At 46.9% G+C, this 12216-nt stretch overlaps 2 protein-coding genes and 1 non-coding gene across 4 annotated transcripts in view; 1 reads left to right on the forward strand and 2 right to left on the reverse strand.

Annotated features, from left to right (window-relative positions):
• The window catches only part of LOC126471128 (excitatory amino acid transporter 1), a 768331-nt gene that overhangs the window by 621706 nt on the left and 134409 nt on the right, over positions 1-12216 (forward strand). The window lies entirely within an intron of this gene.
• Positions 1-12216, reverse strand: part of LOC126471129 (uncharacterized) — a 533883-nt gene that overhangs the window by 463080 nt on the left and 58587 nt on the right. The gene's annotated exons all lie outside the window — the stretch shown is intronic.
• Trnaa-cgc (transfer RNA alanine (anticodon CGC)) lies at positions 8508-8580 on the reverse strand. The gene has a single exon. It is a non-coding gene; the product is annotated as a tRNA-Ala (tRNA).

The following is a 12216-nucleotide window of genomic DNA, read 5'->3' on the forward strand; positions in this document are numbered from 1 at the left end:
GGTACACCTGCCCATGCAGCTTCAACACGATAACACAGTTTATCACGAGTAGTGACTGGCGTATTGTGACGAGCCAGTTGCTCGGCCACCATTGACCAGACGTTTTCAATTGGTGAGAGATCTGGCGAATGTGCTGGTGAGGGCAGCAGTCGAACGTTTTCTGTATCCAGAAAGGTCCGTAAAGCACCTGCAATATGCGGTCGTGCATTATCGTGCTGAAATGTAGGGTTTCGCAGGAATCGAATGAAGGGTAGAGCCACGGGTGGTAACACTTCTGAAATGTAACGTCCACTGTTCAAAGTGCCGTCAGTGCGAACAAGAGGTGACCGAGACGTGTAACCAATGGCACCCCATTCCATCACGCCCGGTGATACGCCAGTATGGCGATGACGAATACACGCTTCCAATGTGCGTTCACCGCGATGTCGCCAAACCCGGATGCGACCATCATGATGCTGTAAAGAGAACCCGGATTCATCCGAAAAAATGACGTTTTGCCATTCGTGGACCCAGGTTCGTCGTTGAGTACACCATCGCAGGCGCTCCTGTCTGTGATGCAGCGTCAAGGGTAACCGCAGCCATGGTCTCCGAGCTGATAGTCCATGATGCTACAAACCTCGTCGAACTGTTCGTGCAGATGGTTGTTGTCTTGCAAACGTCCCCATCTGTTGACTCAGGGATCGAGACGTGGCTGCACGATCCGTTACAGCTATGTGGATAAGATGCCTGTCATGTCGAATGCTAGTGATACGAGGCCGTTGGGATCCAGCACGGCGTTCCGTATTACCCTTCTGAACCCAACGATTCGATATTCTGCTAACAGTCGTTGGATATCGCGAGCAGCAAAGTCGCGATACGATAAATCGCAATCGCGATAGGCCACGTGATGGTACGCATTTCTCGTCCTTACAGGAGGCATCACAACAACGTTTCACCAGGCAACGCCGGTCAACTGCTGTTTGTGTATGAGAAATCGGTTGGAAACTTTCCTCATGTCAGCACGTTGTAGGTGTCGCCACCGGGGCCAACCTTGTGTGAATGCTCTGGAAAGCTAATCATTTGCATATCACAGCATCTTCTTCGTGTCGGTTAAATTTCGCGTCTGTAGTACGTCATCCCCCCCATGAACCATGGACCTTGCCGTTGGTGGGGAGGCTTGCGTGCCTCAGCGATACAGATCGCCGTACCGTAGGTGCAACGACAACGGAGGGGTATCTGTTGAGAGGCCAGACAAACGTGTGGTTCCTGAAGAGGGGCAGCAGACTTTTCAGTAGTTGCAGGGGCAACAGTCTGGATGATTGACAGATCTGGCCTTGTAACACTAACCAAAACAGCCTTGCTGTGCTGGTACTGCGAACGGCTGAAAGCAAGGGGAAACTACGGCCGTAATTTTTCCCGAGGGCATGCAGCTTTACAGTATGGTTAAATGATGATGGCGTCCTCTTGGGTAAAACATTCCGGAGGTAAAATAGTCCCCCATTCGGATCTCCGGGCGGGGACTACTCAAGAGGATGTCGTTATCAGGAGAAAGAAAACTGGCGTTCTACGGATCGGAGCGTGGAATGTCAGATCCCTTAATCGGGCAGGTAGGTTAGAAAATTTAAAAAGGGAAATGGATAGGTTAAAGTTATAGTGGGAATTAGTGAAGTTCGGTGGCAGGAGGAGCAAGACTTGTGGTCAGGTGACTACAGGGTTATAAACACAAAATCAAATAGGGGTAATGCAGGAGTAGGTTTAATAATGAATAGGAAAATAGGAATGCGGGTAAGCTACTACAAACAGCATATTGAACGCATTGTTGTGGCCAAGATAGATACGAAGCCCACGCCTACCACAATAGTACAAGTTTATATGCCTACTAGCTCTGCAGATGACGAAGAAATTGAAGAAATGTATGATGAAATAAAAGAAATTATTCAGATAGTGTAGGGAGATGAAAATTTAATAGTCATGGGTGACTGGAATTCGTCAGTAGGAAAAGGGAGAGAAGGAAACATAGTAAGTGAATACGGATTGGGGGTAAGAAACGAAAGAGGAAGCCGCCTGGTGGGATTTTGCACAGAGCACAACCTAATCATAGCTAACACTTGGTTCAAGAATCATAAAAGAAGATTGTATACATGGAAGAAGCCTGGAGATACTGACAGGTTTCAGATAGATTATATAATGGTAAGACAGAGATTTAGGAACCAGGTTTTAAATTGTAAGACATTTCCAGGGGCAGACGTGGACTCTGACCACAATCTATTGGTTATGAACTGTATATTAAAACTGAAGAAATTGCAAAACGGTGGGAATTTAAGGAGATGGGATCTGGATAAACTGACTAAACCAGAGGTTGTAGAGAGTTCCAGGGAGAGCATAAGGGAACAATTGGCAAGAATGGGGGAAAGAAATACAGTAGAAGAAGAATGGGTAGCTTTGAGGGATGAAGTGGTGAAGGCAGCAGAGGATCAAGTGGGTAAAAAGACGATGGCTAGTACAAATCCTTGGGTAACAGAAGAAATATTGAATTTAATTGATGAAACGAGAAAATATAAAATTGCAGTAAATGAAGCAGGCAAAAAGGAATACAAACGTCTCAAAAATGAGATCGACAGGAAGTGCAAAATGGCTAAGCAGGGATGGCTACAGGACAAATGTAATGATGTAGAGGCTTATCTCACTAGGGGTAAGATAGATACTGCCTACAGGAAAATTAGAGAGACCTTTGGAGCAAAGAGAACCACTTCTACGAATATCAAGAGCTCAGAAGGAAACCCAGTTCTAAGCAAAGAAGGGAAAGCAGAAAGGTGGAAGGAGTATATAGAGGGTCTATACAAGGGCGATGTACTTGAGGACAATATTATGGAAATGGAAGAGGATGTAGATGAAGATGAAATGGAAGATATGATACTGCGTGAAGAGTTTGACAGAGCACTGAAAGACCTGAGTCGCAACAAAGCTCCGGGAGTAGACAACATTCCATTACAACTAATGACAGCCTTGGGAGAGCCAGTCCTGACAAAACTCTACCATCTGGTGAGCAAGATGTATGAGACAGGCGAAATACCCTCAGACTTCAAGAAGAATATAATAATTCCAATCCCAAAGAAAGCAGGTGTTTACAGATGTGAAAATTACCGAACTATCGGTTTAATAAGTCATGGCTGCAAAATACTAACACGAATTCTTCACAGACGAATGGAGAAACTGGTAGAAGCCGACCTCGGGGAAGATCAGTTTGGATTCCGTAAAAATATCGGAACACGTGAGGCAATACTGACCCTACGACTTATCTTAGAAGCCAGATTAAGGAAAGGCAAACCTACGTTCCTAGCATTTGTAGACTTAGAGAAAGCTTTTGACAATGTTGACTGGAATACTCTCTTTCAAATTCTGAAGGTGGCAGGGGTAAAATACAGGGAGCGAAAAGCTATTTTCAATTTGTACAGAAACCAGATGGCAGTTATAAGAGTCGAGGGACATTAAAGGGAAGCAGTGGTTGGGAACATCTCCCCGATGTTATTCAATTTGTATATTGACCAAGCAGTGAAGGAAACAAAAGAAAAATTCGGAGTAGGTATTAAAATCCATGGAGAAGAAATAAAAACTTTGAGGTTCACCGATGACATTGTAATTCTGTCAGAGACAGCAATGGACTTAGAAGAACAGTTGAATGGATAGTGTCTTGAAAGGAGGATATAAGATGAACATCAACAAAAGCAAAACGAGGATAATGGAATGCAGTCGAATTAAGTCGGGTGATGCTGAGGGAATTAGATTAGGAAATGAGACACTTAAAGTAGTAAAGGAGTTTTGCTATTTGGGGAGCAAAATAACTGATGATGGTGGTAGTAGAGACTGGCAATGGCAAGGAAAGCATTTCTGAAGAAGAGAAATTTGTTAACATCGAGTACAGTTTTAAGTGTCAGGAAGTCGTTTCTGAAAGTATTTGTTTGGAGTGTAGCCATGTATGGAAGTGAAACGTGGACGATAAATAGTTTGGACAAGCTGAGAATAGAAGCTTTCGAAATGTGGTGCTACAGAAGAATGCTGAAGATCAGATGGGTAGATCACATAACTAATGAGGAAGTATTGAATAGGGTTGGGGAGAAGAGAAGTTTGTGGCACAACTTGACTAGAAGAAGGGATCGGTTGGTAGGACATGTTCTGAGGCATCAGGGGATCACCAGTTTAGTATTGGAGGGCAGCGTGGAGGGTAAAAATCGCAGAGGGAGACCAAGAGATGAATACACTAAGCAGATTCAGAAGGATGTAGGCTGCAGTAGGTACTGGGAGATGAAGAAGCTTGCACAGGATAGATTAGCATGGAGAGCTGCATCAAACCAGTATCAGGACTGTAGACCACAACAACAACAACAACAACAACAACAACAGTACGTCATCTTCGTAGTGTAGCAATTTTAATGGCCAGTAGTGTATCTGACCAAAGTTAGCCCGAGACCAGTCAGTGGTTGTATAAACATCGTGGATTTGAGGCGAAGAACTCGTCGAGCCATGTTCGGAGCGCATTTTCATCCGGAAAGCAAGTTTCTTGCAGGTTGATCGACAGATCAGAAAGGGTGAAAATATAATGGCAGAACATCACGTAAATAAGATGTGTGCAGACTTACTTCCCAACCCAATTCCTGTGTAGCTGTTTTTGTCAGTCTAACAGAAAACTGGAGGGCGTTATCATGGAGTAGCATCACTTCACGCACTCTTCCTGGTCGTTGTTCTTGCCTTGCGTCTGCACAGCGTCTCAGTTGTTCACAATAAATGTCAGCAGTGATGATTACACCTCGGGGAAGTAATTCGCAGTACACCACACAGTCGCTGTTGTACCAGTTGTACACTCCTGGAAATGGAAAAAAGAACACATTGACACCGGTGTGTCAGACCCACCATACTTGCTCCGGACACTGCGAGAGGGCTGTACAAGCAATGATCACACGCACGGCACAGCGGACACACCAGGAACCGCGGTGTTGGCCGTCGAATGGCGCTAGCTGCGCAGCATTTGTGCACCGCCGCCGTCAGTGTCAGTCAGTTTGCCGTGGCATACGGAGCTCCATCGCAGTCTTTAACACTGGTAGCATGCCGCGACAGCGTGGACGTGAACCGTATGTGCAGTTGACGGACTTTGAGCGAGGGCGTATAGTGGGCATGCGGGAGGCCGGGTGGACGTACCGCCGAATTGCTCAACACGTGGGGCGTGAGGTCTCCACAGTACATCGATGTTGTCGCCAGTGGTCGGCGGAAGGTGCACGTGCCCGTCGAACTGGGACCGGACCGCAGCGACGCACGGATGCACGCCAAGACCGTAGGATCCTACGCAGTGCCGTAGGGGACCGCACCGCCACTTCCCAGCAAATTAGGGACACTGTTGCTCCTGGGGTATCGGCGAGGACCATTCGCAACCGTCTCCATGAAGCTGGGCTACGGTGCCGCACACCGTTAGGCCGTCTTCCGCTCACGCCCCAACATCGTGCAGCCCGCCTCCAGTGGTGTCGCGACAGGCGTGAATGGAGGGACGAATGGAGACGTGTCGTCTTCAGCGATGAGAGTCGCTTCTGCCTTGGTGCCAATGATTGTCGTATGCGTGTTTGGCGCCGTGCAGGTGAGCGCCACAATCAGGACTGCATACGACCGAGGCATACAGGGCCAACACCCGGCATCTTAGTGTGGAGAGCGATCTCCTACACTGGCCGTACACCACTGGTGATCGTCGAGGGGACACTGAATAGTGCACGGTACATCCAAACCGTCATCGAACCCATCGTTCTACCATTCCTAGACCGGCAAGGGAACTTGCTGTTCCAACAGGACAATGCACGTCCGCATGTATCCCGTGCCACCCAACGTGCTCTAGAAGGTGTAAGTCACCTAACCTGGCCAGCAAGATCTCCGGATCTGTCCCCCATTGAGCATGTTTGGGACTGGATGAAGCGTCGTCTCACGCGGTCTGCACGTCCAGCACGAACGCTGGTCCAACTGAGGCGCCAGGTGGAAATGGCATGGCAAGCCGTTCCACAGGACTACATCCAGCATCTCTACGATCGTCTCCATGGGAGAATAGCAGCCTGCATTGCTGCGAAAGGTGGATATACACTGTACTAGTGCCGACATTGTGCATGCTCTGTTGCCTGTGTCTATGTGCCTGTGGTTCTGTCGGTGTGATCATGTGATGTATCTGACCCCAGGAATGTGTCAATAAAGTTTCCCCTTCCTGGGACAATGAATTCACGGTGTTCTTATTTCAAGTTCCGGGAGTGTATAATATTACCTTTTGTGGACACGAGTAGGTCTATGTACGGGGAGTTGCTGCTTTGTTTGGGCTCAGTCAAAGCGATTTGTGGTACACCACACTGTCACTGTTCCACCAGATGCGTAACGTAACTTTTGTGGATGCACACGTGTCTCCGTAAGCAGAACTGCTGCTTTGTTTGGGTTTAATCGCTCCTTTCTTTTCCTCATGTCAGCCTAAAGACACCATTTCTCGTCACCAGTAAGAATACGGGATAGGAATGGTCGGTGTTGTTCACGAGCCAGTTGATGACTAGGAAGCAGAGATGTACATGCAGTCACCAACTGATTTTTGTCATTTTAGCTTATGGCATGCAGTACCCATACACCCGATTTTGGAACCTTCTCCACTGAATGCAAACGTCGCACGATGGTGGAAGCATTTGGCTGTTATCGAGTACACAGACGTGGATCATAGTGGATTAATGAGTTCAAACGATCATCATGAAATCCTGAAGGTCTTCCTGAAAGTGGAGAGTCACTAATATCAAAACGAACTTCCTTAAAACGAGAAAATCTCATTTTCTTGCAGTGATCTGTCCAGTGACATTATCTACATACACGGTGCAAATGTTTTTGATTTCCATCGCTGTTGTCGCCCCTCTACTGAACTCAAACAGAAGAATATGTCGCAAATGTATAGATTTCTCTACTTGGCAATCCATTTTCTACTGTCCACAGCTCCACTCACTATCTCCAAATGACAAAATGACAATATGTAACATCAAATAGCAACAGTGATCCACAAATATAAAATGACAATCGATAAATAAACCCATGGTAACTGGAATACCATCACGCAAAACTAAAACCGTAAGAACTTATGCACCAACCTAATACCCACAAAAATAAATCGTTGTACGATACACAGTTCAGGAGATATGATGCCAAATACTGAGATACGTGCCGAGCGGTTCTAGGCGCTTCATTCTGGAACCGCGCGACTGCTACGGTCGCAGGTTCGAATCCTGCCTCGGGCATGGATGTGTGTGTGATGTCCTTAGGTTAGTTAGGTTTAAGTAGTTCTAAGTTCTAGGGGACTGATGACCTCAGAAGTTAAGTCCCATAGTGCTCAGGGCCATTTGAACCATTTGAGATACGGTAGAGACGGGCGAATCATGCCATATGTTGTAATTTATTATTTCTTTACCACTAATTTTATTCAAATTTCGCAGACTGTAGTCACGATACCATTGGATTCAAAAATGCACTGCACTTTCACTTCAAAATTGAAGGACCTACACTGGGAGATGAGGATATCTGGAGTGGAGAATGCATTCCATAGAGGCTGAGGGGGCTGGGTAGAAAAGTAGGGGTCTTTTAGGTAGGAAAATATAAGGATGAACGTAGGTGCTGGTGGGTAGTCGATAGAGAGAGGTGGAAAAGACAGAGGGTGAGAAAGAGTGTATTGTGTGGGTAAGGTAGTGGTATTTTTGAGGAAAGGGGTAGGGATGAATGGAGAGGGACAAGAAGCCCTGATGTGGAGTTAAAGTTGGTGGGCGATACACATCGAGATGGATCTCTTTGTCTGGGAGGGGTAGTTGGTGGATACATATTTGGGAGAGTACGTGGAGTACGTGTAGGTGTGGAGTTTGTGGAATGTGTCGGTAGAGATATGGCAGTACACGAGCACTGGAAAGGACGGGGAAACGGTAAAATTATTGGAGTTGAGCTTTGGGATGGTTAATGTTGTTCAAAGGTGTTTAATATAGGTGAGAAAAGGCGGGAAATTGATAAGCTGGTGAAGAATGCTTGTGGGGGAATGTAAATGGATGCAGGAAGCAATACTTAGTGCATGGCGTTCCAGAATCTGGAGGGACTCACAGAACTTGGGGGGGGGGGGGGGGGAGAGAGAGAGAGAGAGAGAGAGAGAGAGAGAGAGAGAGATTTTCATGCAGCATCTGCATAGCAAAGGATGGGTCGGATCAGAGTTTTGTGGGTATGGAGGACAGTGGGATGGGTACAATCCCCAAGTTCGGCCAGTAGTATTTTCAGACGTTTTAGTTAATTTAATCTACTGGGAGCTTTCTGTTGCATGGTTAGTAGGTGGTGGTGGTGGTTAGTGTCTAACGTCCCGTCGACAACGAGGTCATTAGAGACGGAGCACAAGCTCGGGTTAGGGATGGATTGGGAAGGAAATCGGCCGTGCCATTTCAAAGGAACCATCCCGGCATTTGCCTGAAACGGTTTAGAGAAATCACGGAAAACCTAAATCAGGATGGCCGGAGACGGGATTGAACCGTCGTCCTCCCGAATGCGAGTCCAGTGTGCTAACCACTGCACCACCTCGCTCGGTTGCATGGTTAGTAGGTGAGGTTTCCATGTTACTTGCCAGTCAGTGGCTAGTCAAAGATACTTCATTGTATTAGTTAACTGGGCAGGACAGCCATAAATGGTAAAGTAAAAGTCATGGAGGTGGAAGGTTTTGGGCCGGCCGTTGTGGCCGAGCAGTTCTAGGCGCTTCAGTCTGGCACCACGTGACGACTACGGTCGCAGGTTCGAGTCCTGCCTCGGGCATGGATGTGTGTGATGTCCTTAGTTTAAGTAATTCTACGTTCTAGGGGACTGATGACCTCAGATGTTAAGTCCCATAGTGCTCAGAGCCATTTAAACCATTTTTGGAATGTTTAGGTGGTGCTTCCTATAATTTGTGCCTGGGTTTTGTAAGGGTTGATGTTGATGAGCCATTAGTTACACCAGGAGGTACACTGATTGAGGTGGATTTGGAAGGTTCATTGGGATTTCTGGAGTACAGGGTAGAGGGTGAGGAAAGCGGTGTAATGAGCATACTGCGAGAGGTGGTCTGGTGGAGGTGATTTGGGCAGCGGTGTAGAGGAGATAAAGCAGAGGAGAAAGGACAGAGATCTCGGCACACCTGAAGTGGGATGGAAGATATGGGAATTAGTATTGTTAATTGTGACAAAAAATTAACAAAAATGGTTCAAATGGCTCTGAGCACTATGGGACTCAACTGCTGCGGTCATTAGTCCCCTAGAACTTAGAACTAGTTAAACCTAACTAACCTAAGGACATCACAAACATCCATGCCCGAGGCAGGATTCGAACCTGCGACCGTAGCGGTCTCGCGGTTCCAGACTGCAGCGCCTTTAACCGCACGGCCACTTCGGCCGGCAAAAAATTAACAGATAGGAAGGACGCAATACAATGGACATAGTTATTAGGAAGTGCGTAAGTTTCGAGTTTGAAAAGCAGACCAGAACGCCACACACAGTCTTAAGCGATCTCCAGGTTGAGGGAGACAAAAATAGTGGATGTGAGGGAGTTGAGCTGATGGGACAGGAAATGGGTGGGGTGAAAGAGCTGATCATCATCATCATCATCATCATCATCATCATCATCGGAGGAGGAGGAGGAGGAGGAGGAGGAGGAGGAGGAGGAGGGGGACAGAAAACTGTCAGGTGTCGATGAATGCACAGGGAGGGGATGGATTCGAAGACCTTGGTAAGCACTGAGGTGAGGCAGATGGTGTGGCAGGATGAGGTATCTTTAGGGGGTTTGCGTGCTGAGGAAGAGGGGGATTTCGGAAGTTTAACACTGTTCAGAATAGTACCCTACAAAGAGGACAGTGATATAAAGGGTTGCAAGAGAGACGAGAAAGGAGACAGGGCATACTTTGAGCCATCGACAGGTAATGCAGTTGTGTCTGGGGAAATGTTGCGTTTTTTATGGAGCATTTGTTTTAAGATCTGTGCTGTGATTGGTGTATTTAATTCTGCTGGTTTGTGCAAGTACTGGAAGTTGGGAGGCAGGGATGGGACAGCGGTGTTTGTGCGTAATGAATAATAGGGAACAGGGAGTAATTGATATGACAGTCATCGGGAATGGAAATGACGTTGATAGTGCACAAAGTGACCAGTTTTTCTCAGGTTGTCAGGCAGGAGATGGTTGTTGTGGAGGAGAGAATATTTCCTGGTGGGGTTATTGTAAGTTAATCGGTGGAATGTGTTCCGCTAGTTGAAACAGTTAATGGGGAGGGTAGCATTGAGACTGCTGCATGTATTATGCCGGTCCCAGAGTTTTTTTAGAATTGAATAACTTCCTGATGTGTCTCCGTATTTGCCTTTGAGTGTATCCCAGTAATGAGTTCTTAGGAGAGAACAGTAGAAGTGATGAGGTTCTCGTAGGAGGAGGATGGCTTGTTGGAAGAGAGTGGGACGATGTGGATATATGGCCTTGATAGGGCTGTGGACAGATATAGCAACCGATTAGGACTGTTGCAGGAAAGTCTTAGCATGAGGGATATCATCAGGTTGCTGGAAGGTTAGGGGATGGCTTCCAGTCTGGGTATCTATGGATTCCCAGTAGGTATTCCAGTTGGCAGGGGAGTAGTCCAGGAAAGCTTTTGGACAGAGATTGGTATTGGGTGCATGGTGTGTAGTATTGTGTAAGAGATGGTGAGGAGATCAATTAAGGGATCACTTCCAGCTGGTTCGAGAGCTTCATCAGCTAGATATCTGAGAAGGTTGGGTAAGGTTAGGACGACATTGGAGTGGTTTTGCTTTCACTGTGGATTTGCAGTAGGATAGGAACAATGTCACCTTGGAGCAATACTGTAAACTAATAACACCACCAGAGTCCTGCAAGAGGTGTAAGATGGATGTTGAGGTCAATGGTAATAATAAAGGTGGAAAATGAACAGTCGATGTCGCTGAAGATGTCATAGGGGAAGGGATTAGTAAGTCATATGTTGATAGTAACATGAGTAACTGTGAGTGTTCTGAAGAAGAGGCTATGGATAAGGTGTTAGGCAGGATCATTAAGTAGGGATTGTGGCCAAACAGGAATTTTCTTGTGTGGTGGCCGATCGCAATCCCACCTCTTGCTAGGGCAATGGGATTATCTGTATAGTGGAGGATAAGGGGGGAGGATCAGATGAAGTGAGGGACAGGGTATGCATTAAAACGGGTTTTTGGTGAGTAGGCAGCAGATGATGTGTTTCAGGATGCTGTATTGCTGTGGTGATGAGAGCCTAGGGAGCCTAGGGAGTGGGTTGTGTGGGTGAGGCGATGGAGAAATTTAAATGAGTGTGTTGAGATGGGTGAAAATGAAGTGGAATTTGTTTCGGAAGTAGGTGGTTTGGGTTGCTTAGATGGAGGGGCAGTGTTTAAGGGAGACACGATGGCCAAAGGTAATGCATGGGGTTTTTAGGAGGAGGTCTGAATGGAAGATGGGATTTGCGGACTTGATTAGGATAGAATCTTTGCTAGTTACGATTTGGGTGATGGGAATGCGAAAGACATATTTCCTGATTTCGATGGTGAGGTGTTTCGCATTTAGGAATTTGTGGTCAGAGTGGGATAGAATGAAGATGTGAACAGTCGGGGAAGAAGGTGCAGGGGAGGGAGCAGTGTCCATGTATTCAGTAGGATCGGGATTTGTTTGGGGTATTTCGTTTAAGTGCTGGGAGTGGGGTCTGGGTTAGGGCGCTCTCAGCGCTCTGGAGGTTTCTTTTTTTTTTGGAGGGGGGGGGGGGGGCAGACAATGGAATGTAGCGACGTTTGAGCAATTGAAGAAGGTGGGATATGGTATGTGCAGGTCCTTCCAGTTGGCATGAGTTGGTTCAGTTACGTTTTGATTGCAGTGTGGTTTCAGGAGCCGGCTGAGTTGGCCGAGCGTTTCTAGGCGCTACGGTCTGGAACCGCGCGACCGCTACGGTCGCAGGTTCGAATCCTGCCTCGGGCATGGATGTGTGTGATGTCCTTAGATTAGTTAGGTTTAAGTAGTTCTAAGTTCTAGGGGACTGATGACCTTAGAAGTTAAGTCCCATAGTATTCAGAGCCATTTTGTGGTTTCAGGCATTGACACGATAGCTCGGCAAGTTGTTTTAACTGGAGTTGCAATGGGCAGTAGAAGTGGTCAGTGTGGGGAAAAGTTGGCAGTGTGGGGGATGGGCAAAGGGTTAAGTCG

This window comes from Schistocerca serialis, chromosome 3 (genome assembly GCF_023864345.2).
Source record: "Schistocerca serialis cubense isolate TAMUIC-IGC-003099 chromosome 3, iqSchSeri2.2, whole genome shotgun sequence".
Classification (NCBI taxonomy): Eukaryota; Metazoa; Arthropoda; class Insecta; order Orthoptera; family Acrididae; genus Schistocerca; species Schistocerca serialis.